Below are 26,471 nucleotides of genomic sequence, written 5' to 3'. Positions count from 1 at the left end.
GAATATAATTTTTAAATTGGCCAAATTTACTAAATGCTCCATCCTCAGTGATTTTAACCTGAGCAACACTGCTTCTGACCAAGGAACTCACAGTGCAAGTTTTAAAGTAGTGTGTCTTATTGGCAGCATTAATGACATTTTGTATGAGATAATTCTTTGCTGCAGATGGCTGTTCTGTACATTGTAAAGTGTTTAGCATCATCTCTGTCCTCTACCTAATACATACCAGTAATACACCCTCCACACACAAACCATGACAATCAAAAATGTCTTCAGACATTGCCAAATGTTCCCTACAGGGCAAATCACCTCCTCTTGAGAACCAGTGATCTAAGGCAATGCACTGTAAACCTCACACAAAGAAGAGGTGGCTTCATTGGACGTGGGATGACTTATTTTAGAGTCAGTTACAGCATCAGCTGGGAGACAATACACAACCTTGTTAGGCTGGAGTAGTATTTTTTTAGGACGTGGTTTATTCTCTGAATCAGTATCCAATAAAAGTGATGATTTCCCCATAGCCAGACTACACTGGTCTCAGAACCAAGGTATGAAAAATGGGCGCACCTCTCATTATTATATCTAATGATTCACTTAAAAATGTTTGCTGTACCATCCCCACAACAATGATGCTGCTATGTTAGAGATCTTGGTACCAAAGGAAGGAATTATTCCACAAGGGTACCAAACAATTGTTTCATTGGATTAGAAATTGAGATTGCCATCTGGTTACTTCATCCCCCTTTTGTTAAAGGGAAAAATATTCTAAAGAAAAGGTGGAGTTTGAGTCTTAACTGAAGTAACTGAGCCTGCTTAATAAAGATTGTTGCCCCAAAATGGTGGCAAGGGAGTGTAGAAGGAAAGCACCTGGGTTATCTCTTAGCATTGCCATGTCCAAGGAAGTTAAGAGAATTCCACATCAGGTTATGAAGACTATCTTGTGGAAGAGTAATCCCCCCATGACGATTAGAAAATCTTGAACATTTTAAAAGTGTTTTTTTATTATTTTTAAAATTTATTGGAGTGACCATGGTTAGTAAAATTACATAGGATTCAAATGTACAATTCTGTAATACACCATCTATATATCATATTGTGTGTTCACCACCCAGAGTCAGTTCTCCTTCCATCACCGTATGTTTGACCCCATTTACCCTCTTCTACTATCCCCTCACACCCCTTACCCTCTGATAACCACTAAATTATTGTCTGTCTATGAGTTTTTGTTTCTTTATTTGTTTGTCTTGTTCCTTTGTTGCTTTCAGTTTTATATCTGACATATCAGTGAAGCCATATGTTCTTGACATTTTCTGTCTGACTTATTTCACTTAGCATAATAATCTCAAGATCCATCCATATTCTTGCAAATGGCACTATTTCATCTTTTCCTATAGCAGAGTAGTATTGCATTGTGTATATATACCGCATCTTCTTTATCCAATCATCTATCGAAGGACTATTTGATTGTTTCCATGTCTTGGCCAATGTAAATAAAGCAGCATTGAATATCAGAGCTCATATATCTTCATGAATAAATATTTTCAGATTTTTTGGTAGATACCAGGAGAGGTATTTCTGGGTCATATGGTAATTCTGTGTTTAATTTTTTGAGGAAACTTCACATTGCCTTCCACAGTGGCTGCACAAATCTGCATTCCCACCAACAGTGTATGAGGGTTCCTTTTTCTCCACAGCCTCTCCAACACTTGTTACTATTTGTCTTGTTGATGATAGCCGTTCTGACTGGTGTGAAGTGATATCTCATTGTGGTTTTTATCTGCATTTCTCTGATGATTAGTGAGGTTGAGCATCTTTTCATATGTCTATTGGCCATCTGTATGTCCTCCTTGGAGAAATGTCTGTTCAGGTCCTCTGCCAATTTTTTTAATGGATTGTTTGTCTTTTTGTTGTTGAGTTGTATGAATTCCTTATATATTTTGGATATTAGTCCCTTATCGGAGGCATTTTGTTTGCAAATATCTTCTCCCATTCAGTTGGTTGCCTCTTTGTTTTCTTGATGGTTTCCTTTGCTGTGCAGAAGCTTTTTAGTTTGATATAGTCCCATTCATTTATTTTAGCTTTTACTTCCCTTGCCTTTGAGGTCAAATTCATAAAAATCCTCTTTGAAACCAAGGTCAGTAAGTTTAGTACCTATGTTTTCTTTTATGTAGTTTATTATTTCAGGTCTTATGTTTAGGTCTTTGATCCATTTTGAGTTAATTTTGGTACATGGTGACAGATAGCAGTCTAGTTTCATTCTTTTGTAAGTGGCTTTCCAATTCTCCCAGCACCATTTATTGAAAAGGCTTTCTTTTCTCCATTGTACTTTTTTGGTTCCTTTGTTGAACATTATCTGTCCATATTTATGTGGGTTTATTTCTGGGTTTTCAATTCTATTCCACTGGTCTGTGTGTCTGTTTTTCTGCCAATACCATACTGTTTTGATTGTTGCTACTCTGTAATACAAGCTGAAGTCAGGGAGTGTGGTATCTCCAGCATTGTTCTTTTTTCTTAGGATTGCTTTGGCTATTTGGGGTCTTTTGTGGTTCCATACAAATCTGATGATTTTTTTTTTTTCTGTTTCTTTAGAAAATACCATTGAAATTTTGATGGGGATTGCATTAAATCTGTATATTACTTTGGATAATATGATTTTAAGGCATCAGAGAGCTACTAAGGCAGCCAGAACCTGAAGGAAACCCCTTGTGGTGAGCCAAGAAATTCTGTTCTGTTGTTCTCTTGATGCATTTGCTGAAGTCTAAACAATGGTCTGGAAAGTTTGAAAAACTGAGTAAAGGATAGCTATTAAGAGTCAGAAAAGTTGAGTAGATCTTCATCTGTCTCATAGGGATTGGGAGTGAAATACTGGAAGTCAAGACTGCGACAGCAGCCAGACTGTGAGGCTAAAAATCCCAAAGGAAAGACAACGCATTAAAATGAGCCAGGTATTCTATGGCTTGTTTTTCATGGAGGCATTCATAAGTAGCACAAGCCTATAGATGGAGATTTCAAGCTGAAAGTGAAGGCTAAAAGGCTGAGATATTAAACAGAACTACCCGGAGTTTCAGAAGAGATTGAAATTGCAAGTCAGGGTCCACCAAGGCAGATCTCTCTGATAAACACCAAAAGCTTTGGGGTCTCCCAAAAATCTATACCCTAGAAATAAGGATACACTAGATATACATCAAACCTTAAAATGATTGAAACTCAGCCTTGAATCAGATCAGTCCCTGATTGGATTAAGTGATTAACTGCCTGCCAAAAATTAAAGCTAATCCTCTTTGGAGAAAAATAACATACATGTCCGCTATGTCCTGTTTCCCTGAAAATAACACCTAACTGGACACTCTGCTCTAATGCATCTTTTGGATCAAAAATTAATATAAGAGCTGGTATTATATTATATTATATTGTGTTTTATGTTATATTATATTATATTATATTATATTATATTATATTATATTATATTATATTATATTATATTATATTATATGACCCAGCCTTATATTATAGTAAAATAAAACCGGGTCTTATATTAATTTTTGCTCCAATGGATGCATTAGAGCAGATTGTCTGGCTAGGTCTTATTTCAGGGAAACACCATAAAATATTCTAAACAATATCTAACATGCAATAAAAAATTATCAAGAAACAGAATCCTGCAGGAAAAAATAGAAATAGGTGCACAGGGGATCCAGATAACAGAGTTATGCAATACAGATGTTAAACAAACTGTGATTAATATATTCTAGAAGATAAAGGCAAAATACAAACTTTTTACCAGGTAATTGTATCTATTTAAGAGAAGAATCAAATGGAATTAACAGATACAAGTGAAATTAAGAATACAATAGATGGGTATAAAAGCAGATTAAATCCAGAGAGACAGTAGTGATCTGGTGAATAGATCAATAAAAATTATCCAGATTAAAACAGGGTAGAAGAAAGAATGGGCAATATGGGGCATGGCAAAAAGATCTAACACTTGTGTAACTGGAGCCATGGGAGAAGAAAGAGAAAGCAGGGCAGAAGAAATACTTAATTAGATACTGGTAGAAATTTTCTCAAATGTACAAAAGCCACAGATTCAAGAATACTTAAGAATCCCAAGCATGATAAATGCAAAGAAAATCACATCTAGGTAAATCATAGTAAAAGTGCTAAAAAAACAAAACAAAACAAAAACAAAGGCAAGGAAATATTGTTTGAAGGCAAGAAAATCTTTAAACAGCCAAAGGGGGGAAAAGATGTAGTACTCTCAAAGGACCAAAAGCAACAGAATGATGGAAACCAGAAGACAAAGAAGCAACATCTTTTAAAGAGGTGAAATAATAACCACCACCGTGAAATTCTATACATAATGAAAATGTCCTTCAAAATTGAAGGTGAATGGGCAAAGATGTTAACAGACATCTAATCAAGGAGGATACACAGATGGAAAATAAGCATATGAAAAGATGCTCCACATCATATGTTATCAGGCAACTACAGATTAAAACAACGATGAGATACTACTGCATGCCTATTAAAATGACCAAAATCCAGAACACTGACAACACCAAATGCTGGTGAGGATGTGGAGCAACAGGAACTCTCATTTATTGCTGGTGGGAATACAAAATGGCATAGATACTTTGGAAGGCAGTTTAGCAGTTTCTTGCAAAACCAAACTTACTCTCACCATATGATCCAAGAATTATGCTTCTGGGTATTTACCCAAAGAAGTGGAAAATACAGGTTCACACAAAAGCCTACACACAGATATTTATAGAAACTTTATTCATAATTGCCCATGCCTGGAAGCAACCAAGATGTTCTTCAGTAGATGAATGCATAAATAAATTGTGGTACATCTAGACAGCAGATTATTCTGTACTATAAAGAAATGAGCTAACAAGCCACGAAAAGATATGAAGGAACCTTAAATGCGTATTACTAAGTGAAAGAAACCAGTATGAAAGGGCCACATACTATATAATTTCAACTATATGACATTCTGGAAAGGGAAAAACTATGGAGACAATAAAAAGAGCAGCAGTTGCCATGAGTTAGGGGGTGTGGGGAAATGAGTAAGTGGAGAACAGAGAATTTTTAGAGCAGTGAAAATACCCTGTATGATACCATGTCATTATAAATTTGCCGAAACCAATAGAATGCACACCTAGAGTCAACTGTAATGGAAACTGTGGACTTTGGGTGATTATGATGTGTCAATGTAGGCTCACCAATCATAACAAATATATCACTCTGGTGGACTGATAATGGGAAAGGTATGCATGTGTGGGGGCAGGAGGTATATGGGAAATCTTTTTACCTTTCCCTTAATCTTGCTGTGAACCTAAAACTTTTCTTAAAAAGTAACATCTTAGAAAATAAAATTATTTATTAAAATTTTTAAAAAGTTGAAAGTGAAATGAAGGTAGTCCCAGAAACAAAAGCTGTGAGAATTCATCACTAGCAGAGTAGCAAAGAAATAATTAAATAAATTTTGAAGCAAAAGAAATTTAGTATCAGAAAAGAAGCATGGAAAAGTAGGGAAGAAACAAAGTAACTATGTTGGTAAATCTAATTGAATATTGACTCTTTCAAACCATAACCAATATACTAATAGAAAAGAATAAAAAAATGCGTCATTCACCAAAAAATGCAAGAAAGATTAAAAAAGATTATAAGATAGCAGAAAAAGAAAACAAATAGTAAAATGATAGATATAAACCCAAACATATCAGTAATTACATAAATATAAAATAACTCAATAACCCAATTAAAATATAAAGGTTTTAAGGCTCAATTAAAACAAAACCCAAGTTCATGCTACTTTATAAAAACATACCTTAAATATAAGAAAAGAGAAAAATTGAAAGTAAAAGAATAAGGACATATAAAAACAATGTTAACATTAACCAAAAGAAAACTTCTATAACTGTAATATATACAAAGTACATTTGGCCAAGAAATCTGACTAAAGATGGAAGATGCAACAATTTTAAATTTGTACCTAAGAGCATAGCTTTTAAATATATAAAGCAAAATTTCATAAGACTGAAAGGAGAAGTAGGCAAATTCACAGAGTGGGACATTTTAATATACCTCTCAGGAACTGAGAAAATTGAGAATAAAAGATGTAGAAGAGCTGAAGTAATTTAACTTAACTGATATGTATGTAGAACACTACACCCAACAGAATATACATTCTGTTCAAGAGCACATGGAACATTTACCAAAATTGACCATTCTGAACCATAAACAAGTGTTAAAATATTTTGAAAATTGAAATCAACAGAATAGATTCTCTGACCACATTGGAATTAAGTTAGAAATCAATAACAATGGGATGACTAGAAATACCTAAATGCTTGGAAATTAAGCAATACATTTACAAATAATCTGTGGATGAAAGAATTCTTAGTGGGAATTAGAAAATATTTTGAACTAAATTATAATGGAAATACAGCAGCATGCCAAAACTTGTGGTATCATAACAACTAAATGCAACTTGTGATACTTGTATTGGCTCATTCTATAGCTCCTACAAACATTAAAAACATAATACAGTGGTATTATAAACTGTATTTTAATCAACTGGAAAATTCTGAAGAAATGTACAATTTTGTAGGAATAAAAGTTACCAAAATAATGTCAAGGGAAAAAAAATTATATATATATATATATATATATACATATATACATATATATACACATATATACATATATACATACATATATATATATATATATATATATATATATATATGAACAGTTCTATATGTATTCAAGAAATTGAATCTGTAATTTAAAACTTTTCAGAAAGAAAACTCCAGGTCCAGATGTCATCCCTAGTGAATTCTTCTAACATTTAGGGAAGAAATAGCATCAATCTCCAAAGATTAGAAAACTTAATGGAAGATTACAGCAACTTTAAATAGGACCATCAAGGTATCAGAACTTTCAGGTATGAAGGCTTGGTTTAACCCACTGAAGGAAAAACTGCCTGAAAGCAAAGAGAACATGGAATGATTAACACAATAAGGGAATCGTGAACACTAAATATAGCTTTTTAACTAGCTGCAGATATGTGAACTGTAACATCTACTTGTATTTTATTTTTCTTTGTTATATTATACATATGTAATACATATGATCGTAAATGGAAATTACATTTCTCTCTATATATTATATATGATATATATCTAGATAATTTCTATTTTTAAAATAATTTTTCTCTTCCTCTCTTTCCCCCCTGTTTATATAGTGTATTGGTGATAGCTTGCATGGTAATTTACAGGTTATGGTATAAACAGGAAGGCTAGTAACAGACCAGGAGGAAGGGCATGATCTAGAAATTTTAGATTTGCTGCTGAGCACAGCAGCTAAGGAGCCATGGTGAAGGATAGGTGGGTAGAAAATCGACACTGGTCCAAACACTGGCTTTCCTACAACTGGGCTTAGTTTTTCCCAGTCCTGTGAAGTACCCATAATGCTTGTAAGTTATCCTCTCCCAAGGCTCATGGGGCAGATGGAGGATAGGAAGTCCAATATGGGGATTTGTGTTAACATAGTCATCATCAGTGTAACGAGGGGCATTTAAAACATAAGAGTTGCAGGTGGTAAACGTAGTAATGAAAGAATGAAGCACAGGGTGAGCTCCCTTGGGTCACTGAGGATCACACCCAGAGGCAACATATCTGAGTAATTCCTTCTGAACAAAGCATAGCTCAGTGCTATTCCTGGATCTAGGCCTACTAAATATGTTAGGGTTTGATAGTGATCAAGATTACATCAACAGATAGTTGAATGAACAAATGGATTAATATCATACTTTAAGTATGAGCCCGAGAATGAGTTTGAAAACAGCTGCTGTGAGAAATATTGGAACAGAGTCATGATAACAGACCAGCACATTCCGGCCCCCAGGACAGAAAGTCAGCCGATTGATGAACTTAATCAAAGCATTGTATTATCTGATACCGCTGCTGCAATGAGCTCAAATCCCCCAAGAACAGACAGAGAAGCTAAAGAATGAGGTTCTCATCGAGCCCTCACTAAATCAAACGAGAAGTCCAAGCCCAGGAAGGACGGGCCAACTATCGACTCAGAGACATGGGTGGTTCCCCCCACGCCGCTTAGTGTTCCATTACTTTTTTGGCTTGGTTCAAAAAGTAGTACTTCTGGTCACCTGTCATAAGCAGGAGATTTTTATCTTAATAAGAGACCATTTTCATGTATTTGGAAAATTCCCATCTTGCTACAAAATGTTATGAAAAGGTAATAGATACAGCACATTTTCTTTCTTCCTAAAGAAGCTAAAGTACTTTGACATATATCTTACTTAATCTTAAAACAAACCCTTGGAGCTATGGTTAGAAGGGTATTAAATATATTTTGCATATGGAATAGCCAAATCTTGCAAAAAAACGTTAGTGTAGAAAACGGTCAAGAATAGAATGCAGTGAGTGCCTCTAGCTCCCAGCCCAGGGGCCTTTCTTAGCTTTAGCCTGTCTTTAGTGACTTTCTAGATCCAGAGGAAATTCAATTCACAATCTAGACTTCTGTTCAAGCAGCAGGCTGACTGACATTTGCTCTGCGCAATGTACTATCCAGGTGTAGGGCAGGTATGGTAGGTGCTATAGTTGATAGGCAACATTCACTCCATCCCTCCTCTCCTGGATGGTATCAAAGCACTTTGTGGAATTGCTGATCGCTCAAAGGGTGAATGTGGTGGTCTGAAGGGTTACCCTATCCCCCATGACAGTGACTGGTTTAGGATAGGTCATGTGACCACAGAGAGATTCTTCTGGAAGCTTCCAAGTAAGTGCTTGATCACTCTGAAGAGAGAGCACAGGAAAGCAGACACTCCCCTGCTGATTGCTACTGGCAGCCATCCCACAGCCCCAAGAGGAACGGCCTTAGGATTAAACTGACACTGTGGACAGCAATGTGGAAGATGAAAAGACGCTAAGTCCTTGATGACATCATTGAACTTCTGGATCTACTAAAGCTGAAGCCCACCCCTACTTTTGACTTCCCTCACATATGGAAGCTGAAGAATAACCTTATTGTATGAACTAGTTTGAATTGGTTTTCCTATTGCCTATAGCTGAAAATATTCTAATGCAAAAGGACTCAGAAAGAACGATGCTGACATGCAAAAGCAACCTACTTCTCCAGTTCCAGAGCCTCCTTTCCGGTCTTCATTCTACCCAACCAGGACCTGGTATTCATAACCCCAGGATGCAGACTCTTTATTTCCTTAGCTGCCTTCCCCTCACACCATTCGATAGTCATAGTCCAAGCCATTAAATACCTGGGTTTATGAAGAGATTCATCCCCATTTATAAAATCCTCACGTGAGATTGGCTCAGGCACTTCCAGGGCCAGGGTCATATGGGGATAGGGGAGCTGGTAAGTGATTTTTAAAAATTTTATCCCTAGTTATGTCCCTCTTGCTGCACCTCAAGCCTTCCTCTTGGTGTTTTGTTCTTAGGGGAAATCGGAAGGGAAGGCACAGTCTCCCCTGTTGCCATTTTCCCGTACCACATAGTGATTTTCACTCTCCTTGATCTTTTTTGTCTCTGGTGTACACAGACCTACTCCTTAAGCTGCCTGTGTCCAAGTGTCGTTGACTTAATAGGCTCCCAAGAGCAGCCTAAAAGAGCTTGCAGGTGTCTAGAGCTGATCTCCCAAAGGGAGACTTCTCACCCCACAACAAAGGATCCCATGTAACTGACACTGTGTGCTGAGCAAGGGTGCGAGTTATATTGAGCCCCACAAAAGCGGAGGGTCTGGGAACTGGAGGTGAGAGCAGATGGACAGGGAAGAGCAGACTCTCGGTAATTTGGAGAAACCCATTCAGGAACCAGTGTGTGGAGGTTTGGGAGGTGAAATCCTCTGTGGCTTCACCATGGGAGTAAAAGAACATTGACTTTGAAGTCAGATAGAATGAATTCACTTGTCACCTCAAAATTTAATAGCTACATTGCCTTTGACAAGATCCTTAACTTCTCTGTGCTTCCCCTAAAATGGGGTCAATGATCACTGCCTCTGGGTGTTGTTTTGAAGACAACAGAGACAAAGCATCTAGTGCACACCTTCTTTCATGGCACCTTTTAGGATCCTTTGCATGAAATCTGCAAGCACTCAGGAGAGTTCTCTGCACAGAGAGGAAGTAGGGGCTTGGTGCTAAGATACTATCTGATTTGAGGGCCTGTGCCCCAAGGTAAAAAGCATAGGTGAGGAAACTAACATTAGATCCAAGACCCAGCTCTGTAAAGTGCGTGAATGAGCACCCTACTCCTCTTCTTATGGTTAGTGTCTTTCTCCATAACTGACATGTCACACTAAATACTCATCTCTGTTTCCTTCTGGATCTCAGGGTTTTTGGAAGAGAATTTGACAATGGTGGGCGTGGCAGGCAAGGCTTGCAGAAGGATGTGATCACATCTGAACACAGCTCCTCTGCTGGCCCCTTGAGTACTCCCTGCAGATTATCTATCCTCAGCCACTAGCCACATAATTCCCTCCACTCTCTCCCACCCTCCTATTTCACACTTCTTCAAGAAGGCAAAAGGTAGTGTTTTCACCACCCCTTTTAAATTGACCAAGTATTGTGTTTGATCATACACTTCCAGGATTCTGTAAGGGCTGAATGCTTATCTAATTACTTCTCTCTCAGGCAGTTCCAATAAGGGGTCTCTTATTGCTTTAGGACTTTTTGCCTTGAGATTCTATGCCAGAATTCAAACAATCTAGTAACAGCCTTTTCACCCCTTTCCCTATAACATTCTCCCAATGTCTGATCTTCACTATCTTCATGGAAACCTCTCCTCTGTTGTGCTCATCTAAATACAATGCCTTTCTGAGTCTCACCTTAAGCAGTTCAGATTGTTTCTTGATAATCTTGTCATGGTCTCAACAATCTCTCTTTTCAAGAAGGTATCTTTCTCAGTGGGCCTCCTGGGTGAGGTCCCATTTTTTACTTCTCCTTTTGTTAAAGACTCCAAAACTAGGCTCTCTCTTTCTAACAGAACTGCATGCTTGGAAGTTGAGTGAGAATGTGGAACTCAGGCCATGTGTGCTGAGAAATCCCAGGTGATGTATGCTGAAAATGCAGATTTCTGACCTCAGGCATGGTGCCAAAAAGAAGTTTTAATGTCCAAGTGTTTTATGCTCAAAGATAGGCCCTTGTGGTTGTTGGTTTAAACTTGCATCCTCCACAGGAAGCAATCTGATATCCCAGTGACTGGAACCCATAAGGTAATTCAAAATTGCTTAGATTGAAGCCAACAACTTTGCTGAAGATTTGATACCCTCTAGAGATTATTGCCCCAAATAGGTGAGTAAAGTAACAAGTTGCTCCACCAGCCATACATTTAACATACTCCACACACTACAGGCCAAATTTAAGAATTTGAGTGATGGGATAAGCAAGAATTAAGTATTAGAATTAACTTTTTACTCAGTATTTTCTGGCATTCATAGCTTTCCCAAAAGTTCTGAACCCTCAATTCAAAAAGTTGGCTATAGTCCTCTTATCATTTGTTAACTAGAAAGCAAATAGAGTTCTCCAGCAGGTGGGATGCTTTCCTCTCCTGGTCAAATAACGGCATAGTAGTGCATTTATGGTCTCTTTTTGAGGAAATACTTCAATTCTACATGATTGCCCCACCCAATCAAGACACTCTTTTAATATGTCGTTTAATCCGATAAATACTTATTGAAAATCTTTATGTGCAAAGCACTAAAGATAATACCAAGATGAATAAGACGTTATATATCCTCTCTGAGGCTTACAGATTAAATGACGCACATATAGGTAAATAGCTATATATATATATATATACACACACACACATAACGTATATATATACACACATAATGTATATATACACACACATATATATGTATATGTATATGTATATATGTATATATACATATACATATATATGTATATATACATATATATGTATATGTACATATATATGCATATATACGTATATACGTATATATATGTATATACACGTATATACATATGTATATACGTGTATATACATATATATATAATAGATAATATGTAGTGAGAAACGGTTAAGAAGGAAATTAATGATCCTAGGAGAATTGGGTAAAGTCTTATGGAAAAAGTAGTTTTGAACTGAGCCCTAACTGATGGGAAGCAGTCCCATAGTTAGGGGTAATAGGAGAATGTTTCACCTGAAGAGGACATCTGAGCCCCAATTCAGGAAGAAAAGGAATGCAGACCCAGGAGGGAGCTAGAAAGTGGTCTACCCAGTGTACATGGGGAACCCAGCATTATTAGAGACTAAGGAGCCAGGTCAGTGGACTGTGAATGTGTCATGCAGGGTGTCAGGGGGCGTCTCTAGTCCCGCTCCCCACATAAGAATGCAGGATATGATGAGGTCAAAAATGAACACCCACGGAGTTATAGACAGGGGAGTCATACCACTATAGTCTCACTGGTGGCTGGGTTGGAGACACAGGAGGCAGGAGCCACACAATCTGCAACCTGCCACCCACTTTTCTGCCAGCCAACCAACCCCACTTGCTGGCTACGATCCGCTCTTGCTAGCTCAGCCAGCATCTTCTTGCTAGCCCCCATTTGTTGCTAGCGTAGCCACAGCAGTTATATTAGTGGCCAATGGCTCACTGGTTACAGCTGACGGCCAACTAGACACAGCTAATGGCCACCTAATCACAGTTGATGGCCATTTACTACCTGAGCCAGCACCCTTTAGCATGAGGCCGAGAGCCTGGAAACTGCACTCCTAGCTCTGTCCCCACAGAATGCCTAGCTAAGAAGATGGCAGTTTTTTTCTGTTCTGACTGATCTCCCTGGTACTGCTCAAGGGAATCATTAAACGTGTAAATAACCCCAGAAAAATGCTATGTCAAATTGCCCGTGTGAAAAGCAACTCAATGGAAAATCAGTACCTATTGCAAATCAGAATCTGCAATTCAGAGAACCTGCCCTTAAATACTCAATTTGGGCTCAGATTGGGAACCATTGTTTTTTTGTCCATGGCTGATTGTGTTAGCTTTGCCTCTTCTAAGCAGGAGTCACACAGGCTGGTTCCAGCAGTGGGTTCCAGATGCTTTGAAGGTTAATGACCTACACCATGGAGATGCCCTCCTGAGTGCCTCCAAGGGAATTTTGTATAGTCTGCATAACTCTACAGTTTGAATCAGACCATCCTAAATATATCCTCCACATTTGATGAAAACCCTTCCATCCATTTTACATGCAGTAAGACTCTGACACTCTGACAACAGAAACTTAATTTCAGTTATCAAGGTGAATAAAACGTATCAGCAAGATCAGTGGCATGCTTTAAAAAGCACACTGCCATGGCAGTGAGTTTACAGATAACAGAATGGGTCAGGGCTGATAGGAGGATTTTACAGTGCTCCAGGCAAGAGGTAACAGGATCTGAATTAAAGCAGTAAGAACTTAAAAGAAGGGGCAGATACAGGAGGCTTTTTTTTTTTTTTTTTTTTTTTTTTTTTTGGAGATAGGATCAAAAGGGTTTGGCAACTGATTGAAAATGCAGGGAGAGGAAGGCAGAAATGCTGAGTGGCTTCCCAAGGTGTGAGGCTGATTTAATAGGAGGATGATAACACCATTACACCAGGAAGGGGAAGCCAGAAGAGCAGTAATTCTGGAGCTAAGGGGGGTAACTTATTTAGAAAATAACAAGTATCAGTGAGTTAGTTATACTTAGGGTGACTATATAATTTTATCATTGAAACCGGGACACTGTTGAGAGAGAAGGGGATACTTTCTTAAAGGTACCAGGACAACAGGTCTAAACCAAGATTCTTCCAAGCACATCCAGATGTTTGGTCTCCTTACTTATAATACCTTTCAGTGTTCACTCAGCTGGCACTCAGTTCATTAAACTTCAGATCTCAGAGTTAGGGGGCATCCTAGAAATTCACATAATGAAGCCTCTCAGCATTCCCACAATGTCCTCTATACTCCATTCCCCAAGTCCAGCCTCTGCTGGAATAGTTCCCAGGGACAGGGGACTCACTATGACATTCAGAAGCCCATTCTATTTTTAGACAGCGCTAAGTGTTCTTCCTTATTATCTTTAGCTAAAAGTGGCTTCCTGGTGAACTCCACACATTGGTACTAGTAATAATAACATCGCCAATATTAAAATGGCTAACAGTTATTGAGCCCCTTACAAAGGGCCAGGTCTTACATGTATTATTTCTGAACCTTTCCAACAACTCTGGTTATACTGAAGCATCCAACACCATTTTACAGATGAGGTAGCAGACACTGAGAGGAAATGCCTCCTGCCAAGGACACATAGCTAATAAGTTGTAGAGTTAGGATTTGAACCAAGTTCTGCCACGCTGATTCTAAAGCCCATATTCTCTCCATAATGACGTGTACCTGCATGTCACAAAGTACAATCTCTCTTCATACACCAGCCCTTATGATATTAGAAAATAATTATCATCTCTTCTCTTGCTAACCCTGATTCATATTTCATCCTCCCCACATCTGCTCTGCTAATAGACACCAGCATTTTCTTTTAAAAATTCCTGTATTTCTTACTCATGACAAGTCTCAACTTAGTAATGTACCTCTTAAAATAGGATGACCATGACCAAACCTCACATTTTAGGTGTGACTCGACCAGCGCAGACTATAGTAAGCCTCCTACGTGCCCTGTCTCAGTGCAAGATACGACTTTTGAAGATTGGTTTTTACCCTTCATTACCATCTGCCCTTCATTGATCAGTTGTTTGCCACATGTCAGATTGTCAGTTACTTACAAGGATTCAGCATGGAGAGTGTGACAGCTTGATGCAATCTATCACCAACCTTAAATGCAGGTTTTGCTGATGGTGAGTGCAGCAGACATCTGTTGTTTTTTCTTGTCAGCACCTCCTGCTAACAGTGTTCTTATTTCTTTGCCCTTTCATCCTTTATACCAAAGGTAAGCCAGATTCCATCACTGGGTTCCCACAGCAGAACTCACAATCTAGGCTTATCCAATCATATTCCAACCTGCTGCCTTCGTAATTGGCATAGGGATGGACATGGTAGGCCAGTGGACTGTATCAGTTAGCTCTTGTTCTAATAGTGCCATATAACAAATTAGTCCCAGACTCAGTAGCTTATAGCCACAAGCATGTGTTTCTTGCTCACGTTTCTGCTAGTGGCTGAGATTTGGCTGATAAAGACTAGGTTTGGATGGTGTTGACTCCAAGTGGAGGATTACATGATACAAAAAGAAGCTTGAGTATATTTGCACAGTTAGGCTTGCTGTCTTGCTGCACCTCTGCTTTTGTCAGGAGAAGAACATGCCTTGTATGCAAGTTTTGTTTGTGCAAGGAAGACGAGAGCTACATGGAGAAAACCTGGATATAATCATCCCCATTTTGCTGCAACAAATTGAGTTGGAGTTTTTGTCAATTGCAAACAAAGGAGCTATAATGAATGAATGAAACTGTCTTCACAACTAAGCTATGGCACATGGTTATTAAGCCTGTAAATACCCTGGCCAGAGCTTTTATAGCACAACCTTCTAGTCCATTCTTCACTGTTGCAATCCTACCCAGGTACAGCAATAGACTACAAAGCATGAAACTACAAGGTCTTCAGTATTCTCCAAAATCTTTTGAAGCCATTTCTGATCAATAGTAGTCTAGACTGATTTTTTATGATATTTTATCTGATTAAAATAATCTCTATTTCACTTCAAATATTTATCCATGTAAAAAATATGGAGGAAATACAGCCGAATTTAGAATTCCAAGATAAAAACTCAAAAAAAGACAGTATTTTTCAGGCAAGAAAACGGAAGAGCTTTATAATTACATTGTATTCCTGGTCCGAGTGATTGAGGGATTTTTATTTTTTTATTTTTTTGCTTTGACTAGTGAAGGAAGAACCAGCATGGTGTGGTAGAAAGGGTACTTAATTTCAGAAGTCAGCAGCTTTGTCCAGGCCCATCACATTAGTCTCTCTGAGTCTCAGTTTCCCCATCTGTTGTAAAGAGGATGGTTTCTTCCTCATGTGATTTACAAGGTTGTAATAATAGTCATTTGAGATAATGAATAAGAATGGATAGTTTTATTTTCCTTATAATAGAATCATTTCCTAAACATGACAAGTTTAGAGAGAAACCACTTAGTTTGAGCTACTAGAGCAGGGGTGTCCAAACTTTTTTCAACGTTTTTTACCAAGGGCCATATGCGGTAAAATACACAAACAGCCGGGCCACTCACTCGAGGTGAAGTACCTATTGCCTCACCTGGTTTATTTAAGTAAACTAAATATATTTTTGGAATTTGCTGCGGACCAATAAAAAATGGATTACGGGCCGCAGTTGGCCCGCGGGCCGCAGTTTGGACACCCCTGTACTAGAGGGTAGTTTATGATGCTTCATACCATGTAGCTGGGATGATTCCTTGTATTACAACCTCAACAATGGAAGAAAAGGAGGCCATATCTTCTAGTGCTTTCTTAGGAGCAAGAATGTCTTTCCCAGAAGATCCCAATCAAGCCTCCCTTCATGATTCATTAGCCAGAGGTAGCTCACATGCCCAATTCATAAACCAAACCCTGGCAAGGGGAACAGAACAGCTAAGATTGGCTTCGAGTAGACTGGCTTTGCCCTCAATGCCATGTGCAAGAGAGGGCATACCTGAATAAGCACGAGGTTTATTTCACTAGGAGGGGAAATGGCTCTGGGGTTGGAAGCTAACAGTGTCTGATACAGTGCTGTACTCACCAAACTCTACCGTAAATTGCCTGTTTATATGCCTGAACCCGCCATTACTTTCTAACCTCTGGGACAAGAGAGGCAAGGTCTTGTTATATATCCCCAGCACCTAATACAATTTCTGAAATCCAGTGGCAACAAAGAATTTCATTATCAGATTTTAAATCTATTTCAGCTCTAAGGCTCTAAGAACATGTTTAAGTAGCAGGCTGACAATAGTTTCTGCACTTTTCTTGGTGCTGGCCACAGACTAGCGCGAAGGAAGAAACACCACAAGTCTACATAAAACTCCTATGGGCCTTCTGTGATTCTTTGATTTTTAGAATGATTTCATTTCCCTGCCCCCTTTACATTATTATCTAAAACCTTTAGAACTAATTAGAAGTGGGAGGATCAAAGATGATGTATTTTAAATTTGCTTCCCGCCTCACCCACTTAAAGTAAAGAATCCTGCATAGCCCATTAAGCTGGAGGTACTTGCTGACAGGAAGGAAACCATCTGGTGAACAACTTCTGTTAATTATGTTGGAACATAACTAACGAGAATAAAGAACAGCCCTTAATGACCTTCCCCTTGGTGGCAGAATCCACTGCAGAGTAGACAGTCGTGGCTCAGAGCCAAAAGTTAATGGTTAGTATTGGCACCAAACACTCAGGCTCACTAGTACTTAATAATCTCCCCTCGGTGGAGAAAGTATTTCAGGCATTCACAGCATAAATCCTCCTAGCACCTGCATGTAACTGAGCTCCAAAATAGTCATTTAGGGCATTATTTGGAATCCCTCAGTAAATGTGAATGTGGGTGTTACCTTCTCTGTATCTTTCTTTGCATATGAACATACTGGATGAGGCCAGACAAAGATTTGCATTTTGTTTTAACCAATGATAGTATCTAAATGTTACTTGGCAAAGCACTGATGCGATTATTTCATATCCCTGAAGGATAAAGATACACAAAAATAATTATCCTCATTATGACCTGGATGAGTTAATCATTTATATTAATCCTAATGCCACTTTACCCTTGGAAATCTAGGCAACTCTGTAACCTCTTTTGCCTTTCATGCAAAAAGGCAGAGTTAAAGCTTTGGCATTTGTATCATGAGTTAGTTATATGTATCAAAACATCAGTATTTTTCGTTTCCTTCATTGCTTTGCTACGTGTTTTGAGAAAGATCTTTTTTTAAGTGGCTTACATACTATGATAAGATTAAGTAAAAGTTAAAAGAAAACTATTTAAAATTAAAAATTTTAACATTAACAAATTGTTTTTAAACATTAAAAAAAAAAAACAGGAGTAGGAAAATAAATTCAAACCAGGAGTGAGACTAGTATATAAATATGCATGTCATGAAATCCTATACATTTCTAGAAGTGGGCCACAAACATAGTTCTAAGCTTCTTAGCATCCAACAAGAAGAGGCAAACAAATGCTTCAGTGGACATTTGGGGGGCTCAGGAAAAGATTTTAAAAACATTTCAAGCATAAGAGATTCCTAGTATTAACAGTACTTTAAGCTGACTATATCATCTAGTGCATTCACAAAATGTATGCATTAAACAAAAAAGAAACAACCTTAGAAATTGCTGCTCCAAATCAGGTGGGACATATTATTTAATAGAAATCCCAAATAAAAGTCTGTAACTAGGAACTGTCAACATATAGCTCTTAAATTATAACAAATCTGTAAAGAATATGGATCTGTAATATATTAAAGTTTAATAACCCTAACTATTAGCCAAGAAACTGCTTTCTATATCATTTCTTGATGTATATTTAAAGCTTTTCATATGTACATTAAGAATATAACTTTTATAAAGCCAGGTATGTCCAAGAATTTGCACAGAAGTAACAAAATAAAAGTTGTTTGTGCCTAAATCATCCCATCTGTGCCTCTTGGACAATACTCAATCCTCTGCAACCACATGCATCAAGCAATTGGCTAAATATCCTTGCAGACAGGATGTCTCCTATTTGCATTTGAAGTACTCTTCTGTTTAAAATATAAATTCAATTAATTTGCATTATTTACTTAATCTGTTTTTGTATGCTAATGTCACAAAAACTGAAAATAAATGTTAGGTCCTTATCAACATTCCTCAAAATATCTTTGTGTTCAGTGAATTTAAATGTTGGTGTTTTTTTTTATAACTAACCTCAACTTTCTTTGAAGCCTTAATGCTTCCTCACCTCCTACTATCCTCTGTACCGCCCACCACTATCTTTGAAGTTGGCTCATCTGGTAACAGACTTACTGCAAGCTGTAGTGCACACCTAGCATTCAAAGAGTTAGATGTTGTCCATGTGACAGATTTAATCAGTCCCTTGGTCTCTCAGACACGCAGCTGTTAGTGAATTCTTTTTTGCTGGTGTAATATTGTAAGTGTCTTAAGTTAAAATTAAAGCTGCCCTTAAATTTTCATCTTCTTTTTCAAGAAGACTGCTTTCTGGAAGTAGCGTGTGTATACATTTTTAAGTGGCAGTGCCAAGGAGATATTTTATACTACATCGAATCTTTAATGTTCAGAAAGAATGGCCCAGTTTACTAGAAAAGTCAGTAAATAATCCAAGTTGTTGGATCTGGGCAAAAGCAGGTCGCCTAGAATTATTGGTTAAAATAAAAATATGACCTTCTTTGGCAGTTTTATGCTACAGATGCTGCATTTAAGATGACAGCATTGAAATACAGAAAAACATGTGGGATTTATAGAAATTCTCTCCATGTCCAGATTGCCTGGCCCCTACAAGTCAAAATGTCACTTCTGAAACACATCATTTACCAATCCTTGAGCAAAACAAACAACCTTTAGAAAAGTCCCCCATGGAAGCAACAAGGTAAATAGTAATAGAGTTGGAATGTCATCATGATCAGGAGAGAATGGAGCTTCAGATATTGCCAACTTTTTATAGAGGAGTCAATAAAGGGAACTAAAACTGAATACTGGTAAGGAGAGGCTTTGAAAAAACAAAATGAACTTTTGACAACTACCAACAAGTATGTATTCTGGGTGTGGTCGAGGAGACCACACCCAGTGAAGAGTAGGATACTTACCCCATTCTGTGAGAAAAAAAAAAGAAAGAAAGAAAAATGAGAACACCAGAAATTGGGAAACATTCTAAAGCTAATGCTTTTTCATGGTTGTTTCCAATTTTCCTACAAATTCTAGATCTGGCCTGTAGTAGGAGCCACTTCACCAATTTCCATTACCATTTGGGTCAGGTCAAAAAAGTATGTCAAACGTTTAACCTCATTTTAAAAGAAGCTAAAGCACAGAAAAAGATGTGTATTAGATTTCTATTATTCCTTAGGAAGGAATTCCAATGAGCTGAAATTCAGAATAGTTGGGTTCTGGGGTTAGACAATCTTGGGACAGATAACAGGTTTTACTATCTTTTGGCTTTGTCATCTGACTGAGCAAGAGTTCTAACCTATTGAACCTTCTGATTTCTCATCTGTGAAATGGAGAGAGTACAGTCTTCACAGTGTTTAAGAAATAAATGTGAATTATGTTGAGCCTTTAGCAAAACATGTGTCACATAGTAAGTGTTCAATGAAGTATGGCTGGTATTACTAGAGAAAATACACTAGAACCCTACATCCTAATAAGTGGTATGAAATTATTCTCATCTAAGGCAGCAAAGTCTTCTACTAGGAGTATTCTACAAAGTACAGATCTAAATGCAGGATAGACTTAGAAGACAGAGAGTATTATAAATAATGACAAGCTTTATGCCTCCTTTGAAAAGGTTATAATGCAGCTACAAAGTGGTTAAGGAACAAAACACTACTGTCCTGAGGTTCTGTTAGCTGATGAAGAAAGAAATTTATACATGTAAATATGAGACTCTCCTTTTCTGAAAAATGTATTATTATTTTTTATTTTGGATGATCTCTAGATTCTTGGATAACTTGGGAGTGAAAAGGCATGATTCAATTTTGTACAATCACTTAAAAGAGATGACTAAAGGCTTTTATCCTGGTTTAGCAATTATTGTGTTCCTCTCAGAAGGTGTTAATTTAATTCCCCATATCTACAAACTCACCTTGTTATGGGCAAATTGCTTAATTTCCCTATTAATCATCTTCCTCATCTATAAAATAGCACAGTAATATTTACCTACCTCACAGGGTGTTGTCTTTATTAATTAATGTTTGGAAGATTAAGATCTTTAGATGAAAAGCACTATCAAGGGCTTTATTATTTATTTTTGCATATGTTATGGAATAAGACTTTAAGATGCTATTCCTGTGACAAAGGCCAATAAAAATATGCAAATTTATGCATCTGATTGCCAATAAACAGCCAATAAAGAGATTCCCTTTGGAAATGATACCAGGGGTTTAATCAGATTCTAATTTTAGAATGTTTCCTTTTTAAGAAAATATTTCCTTTCCTTTTCCAACTGCATGAGTTAGCCAGTGATGAAGGAAGAGAATTTAAATTTCCCTCCATCATCACAGCATTCTACCTTCAGTCTTTACCTGTCACTCAATCATAAATACTCCTGCAACATTCAGAGTTCACACTTTTTAAGGTCGGGTTAAGGGGAAGGATCTCTAAGGATAAGAAATCAATAATTAACAATAGGAATGTGAGAAAGGTATTTCTCTGTGGTCACCTCTTTTTTTAATTTCCATCTTTGATTTTTTTCCCCCCTTCTATTGCATCTACAGTTCTTTTCTCTTCAGGGAAAATGTCTTAAACCTTACCATTGAACGTGCAATTTTAGTAACCAAAGACACACTGATTAGAAAATACCTAGTTAAACACTGAGTGCTTCCCCTTTACATCTTTAACGGCTAGGAAAGTTTTGAAAGACTATTGCTGAGTTTGATGATGCTTGGAAAACAGTTTAGACTCCTGAAGGAAGCAGAGAACAGACCAAAGGATTTCTAACCAAGTTATTGACCCTACAGACTTACTTGCTAAAACACATATCTAATCACATGCTTGGACTGGTCAAAACCATCTTCCAATGGCCTCCACAGTCCATAGATAAATGCCATGATTTAGGGGCTCTTTACAAACTAGCACCAATCTTCATTACAGCCTTATTACCTGCTGCCCTCCTCACCCCAGACCCTCAACCCAAGCTCAAAACTTTTCTCTCCTATCATCCCAGAAAGTTAATTATACCATCTTCTGTGTTCTCATATTCAAAAACATTTGTGCATCAGCAATTGTTGCATCGATATATATATATGTATATGTATATATCATATATAAAAATCATATATTTAAATTATTTTACTATATTATTTAAAGTTAAACTATTTCAATTACACTACATATTTTTCATAATATATTTATTTTCATTTAAACTTTATATAGTTATATATTTATTCTAATTTATGTTTTGTCCATATATTTGTATAGTGTTATGTAAATGTTTAATTAAATCATTAAATATTTAAATCTATCTATATGTTCAAATTAAAATACACATATTCGGGGAGGCTGGATGGCTCAGTTGGTGGGAGTGCGAGCTCTGAACAACCGGGTTGCCGGGTCAATTCCCACATGGGCCAGTGAGCTGGTCCCTCCACAACTAGATTGAAGACAAAGAGCTGCCGGTAGGGCAACTGGATGGCTCAGTTGGTTAGAGCGCGAGCTCTCAACAACAAAGTTGCCGGTTCAATTCCTACCTGGGATGGTGGGCTGTGCCCCTGCAACTAAAGATTAAAAACAGCAACTGGACTTGGAGCTGAGCTGCGTCCTCCATAACTAGATTGAAGGACAATGACTTGGAGCTGATGGGCCCTGGAGAAACACACTGGTCCCCAATATTCCCCAATAAAAACATAAATAAATAAGTAAAAATAAAAAATCAAATGCACATATTCATATATATATGCTTTATATATTTTTCATTATTATTTATTTAGCATTTTATTGACATATTTATATTTATTTCTATTTACAGTATGTTCAATTAAACATTAAACTTAAAATAAAATAAATATACTAATTATTTAATATCCTGTCTGCCCTAAGCACTAGGCTTATGTGAACTCCCCTATTAAAGGAATTCAAAATGAGATTTAGACTTAACTAACCACAATAGTAATATCTACTTTTATTGAGCAGTCACTCCATGCCAGACACTGAGCTAAGTGATTTGTGTATGTTACTTCATTTAATCTACAAAACCATCCAATAAGATTGGTGTTATTATTATCCACATTTATAGATGAAGAAATAGAAATGCAAACAAATGAGGTAACTTGCCCCTCGTATTAAGTGCTTAGTGAGGTTTCAGCCCAGGTTTGATGTTGATTCCAAAGGTCTGGCTCTTGACCACGTGGTGATGGGGGACACGGGATGGGGGCTGAGTAGCACAGCAGTTAAGCGCAAGGGCTTGGGAGTCAGACGACCCAGGTGCAAATTCCCATTCCACTATCTCTTAGTGGTGAGGTGCTAGAATATTTTTCCTGCCTTTCATGGCCACATTGTGTGAGAGAGACTCATCTCTGGATTGAGTGCTGAGAGGGATAGGGAAAAGGTGTCAGAAATTAGTGCTGGAAAACATAGACTGTAAAAAATTGACATCTTTATGTACTTCTCTGGTGATAAAACTAGAAAGAACACTGGCTAGAAATTAAACTTGAATTTCTTCTGTACTTGGAAGTTTCAATCCTTTAGATTCTTGCTATTCAAGAACAGGTAACACTGGCATCACTTGGGAGCTTGTGAGAACTGCAGAATCTGAAGGCCCCCTCCAGACCACAGAATCAAAATCTGCATTTGGACAAGACCCTTGGGTGATTCTGCCCAATATTATTTAATCATGGTTCTGAAGACTTATCTGATCGTCCTACTATTCCAAAAACTTATTTCGAAGAAAGATGCAAAGATCATGAGAGAAATGTGGAGGTAAGGTAGCAAATAAGCCAAGAATCATATTCTAATATCAGGTTTGTTACGAATAAGCTGTGTGACCTTACTGTCTTTGTAACTTCTACCTCTGTAATAAGTGTTTTTGGAGAAAGGAGATAGGAAAAGGGGAAATTAGCAATGGATTATTGTAAAGGTATGTTTTTAAATTCAAATATTCATTAAATAAAAGATTAATTAAAATAAAACAGAGATCTGACTAAAAATTGTGAGGATGTGTGTCTGTCTTGACCACTGCTATATTTTTTATCACCTCCAGTAGTTGCTGAATAAATATGTGAACCAAGGATAAATGAATGGTTACACTGACCCTTTCAGAAGCACTTTCTGTACTCCCATCATAATTTTTACACATATTAATTGACACAAGACGATGTAACAAATTTTCTTCAGAGCACTTATAAATTATCAATTACCCTGCCAACTAAAAACATTTCTGCAAATTTTCTTCCATAGGCATGCATCTTTCACATAGCTAATATCATAGACTACACAGATTTGAAATCTACATATTCCTTTATCATATCAGGGCACTGATACACAGTGAGCATTCAATAAACCTTTGTGAATATATATAGCTTTTATAATTATTTTAGGATTGCGTAATATTTCTTCAAGTTAATATATCCCAACTTTCAAAACAAGGTCTATGTTGTTGAACATCTTGGTGGTTTCTCAATTTTTTACTCTTACAAAAAATATACTAGAGTGAACATCTTTGAGAATGTATGTCTGTGGATCTATTGAGTGACATTTCTTTGAAATTTGTTAGAGTGGATGGACTGGAACAAAGGGTAGGAGCGTCATTATGGTTCTTATTGCATACTACTGAATTTTCTCTCTAGTTTCAGAATTCTAGGATTCTTAGAGAATCTCACATTCTCAAGTGGCTGCAGCAAAGACTAGCAGCAAGCAGCCAGCTACTGGTGCCACCACAGTCCTTGAAAACGGCAAAACAGACATTCCCACATTCTTTTCTTTCATGGATGATTAAAACAAAATGGAAACCTTGTGCTAGAAATTGACTTACAACATCCAATGGATGAAATATCATGTTACACAAATGACCAGAGACCAGTTGGATAAATAAGATAAACTCAGAGTTGCATTCTTTCCCAGAATCCGAGAGTAACGCTTTGGAGCATGGATTCACAATTCTGTTTCTAGCCTATTTTTAAAATATCAAAGAGAAGGGCCAGATGTCACAATGAATTAATATCCTAGACTTTCAAATCTGGAGACATAGGTTCAAATTCTCCCCGGTTGAAAGTAAATATGAGTTTTCTGGCTTCTTGGAGATCCCTAGTGGATATTTTATTCACCCCCAAATTTGACAGTTTGACAGGATGATCCCAGCATCTTCTTTTTCTTTGTGACCTGAGGGCTGAAAGCTCAGATGAGGTGAGGCAGGTGTCATCACTGAGCTGAGGGAAGAGTCAGCCTCGTCTCCCACTCCCCTCACCACACATTTCTCTCGGGATTCCTATCTACTCTTCAACATTCCCCCTTCAAGAGGTGCCGAGTTACACAGCTGTTGTTGAAGAGAGGCAGGAAATAAAGGAGGAGCTCTGGCTCTTTGACTGACTTAGTGATGGAAAGTCGAAGGCCATCAAAGTGCAGCTGCAGAATCCATCGGCATGGCCACGGTACTGTTACAATCCATCCAAATGGATCTAAAGGAGGTACTCCCCCCGTCAAGTTTCCCTGCAGGGACACACACCTCTATTTTCAATTCAAGTCAGTTTCTGAGATCTCATTACAGAGACTTGGCAGCGTCATTAACATTCTTATACAGGATCACCATTCCTTCTGGGAGGTCTTCCTGTAAAGTCAAGGTTCTGTACCCTTTTTTTGTGCTCTCATGACATTCTCCTCACCAGAGCACCTCTCTTGCTGGAAATCACCTGTATTTGTTTGTTCCCCCCACTGGACTCTAGACTCTGTGGGAACAGAGAATATACCTACCCAATTCACCAATGTATCCCCCAGTGCCTAGTAAAGTACATGCCCATCTCTAGTTCCATCCTGTGACTTGTGTCTTTCCAAGTATCTCAATAAGATCCTCTGAATAACCCTGGAAATCATCTGAGATATCTTTCAGAAAAGAAGAGTGGTGCTGAAGAGGCTCTCCTGGTGGGACCTGCAGTGAGAGATTTATCTCAAGCTCCCTGCCAGCTGGGCATCTCAGCTCAAGTGAACTAGATTTCCACCAGAAACTCCATGCAGCTCCTTAACTAAGAAGTGTGGATGGTATGATAGAAAACAACAAGTGATCTTTCTCAAAAAGACAAGTGAACAGAGGGAAGCAAATCGAGCAGCCTTTATTCAACCAATGTCAATATGAAACCCAGAATAATTACACTTCAGGAAAACCTGGACTGAGAAATTTTTGATTAAAACACACACACACACACACACACACACACACACACACACACACACAAACCCCAAAACCCACTACATGTAAGACATTACTTTATATCTGCTTTTCTTTCTAGTTAAGTTGGGTTTTCAATTTAAAGTGTGTTTAGCAGACTTAAAAAGGCAGAAGGAGCACATTCTTTCCCATGTTCCCCTTCTGACAGTTTTCCCGTGAGATCCCTGAGTGAAGGAAGCCTGGCTGATCCTAGACTTTCTAAATAGGTGGGCTAGCCACTTATCTCAGACACAGATGCCCTGCTTTTATTTGAGTTCAGCTGTATCAAACTATGAGCATATGTTTCCCAAAAAATTAGGTCTTTTAGGCATAGTAAAGACAGTGGAAACATTCCTTCTCCCCCTCCGTAAACCTAGGAACGAATTCCTCACCATTGAGGA

Source organism: Rhinolophus sinicus, chromosome 3 (assembly GCF_057876585.1).
Source record: "Rhinolophus sinicus isolate RSI-liver-muscle chromosome 3, RSI-T2T, whole genome shotgun sequence".
Taxonomy (NCBI): Eukaryota; Metazoa; Chordata; class Mammalia; order Chiroptera; family Rhinolophidae; genus Rhinolophus; species Rhinolophus sinicus.
Note: the sequence above shows the minus strand (reverse complement) of the source record.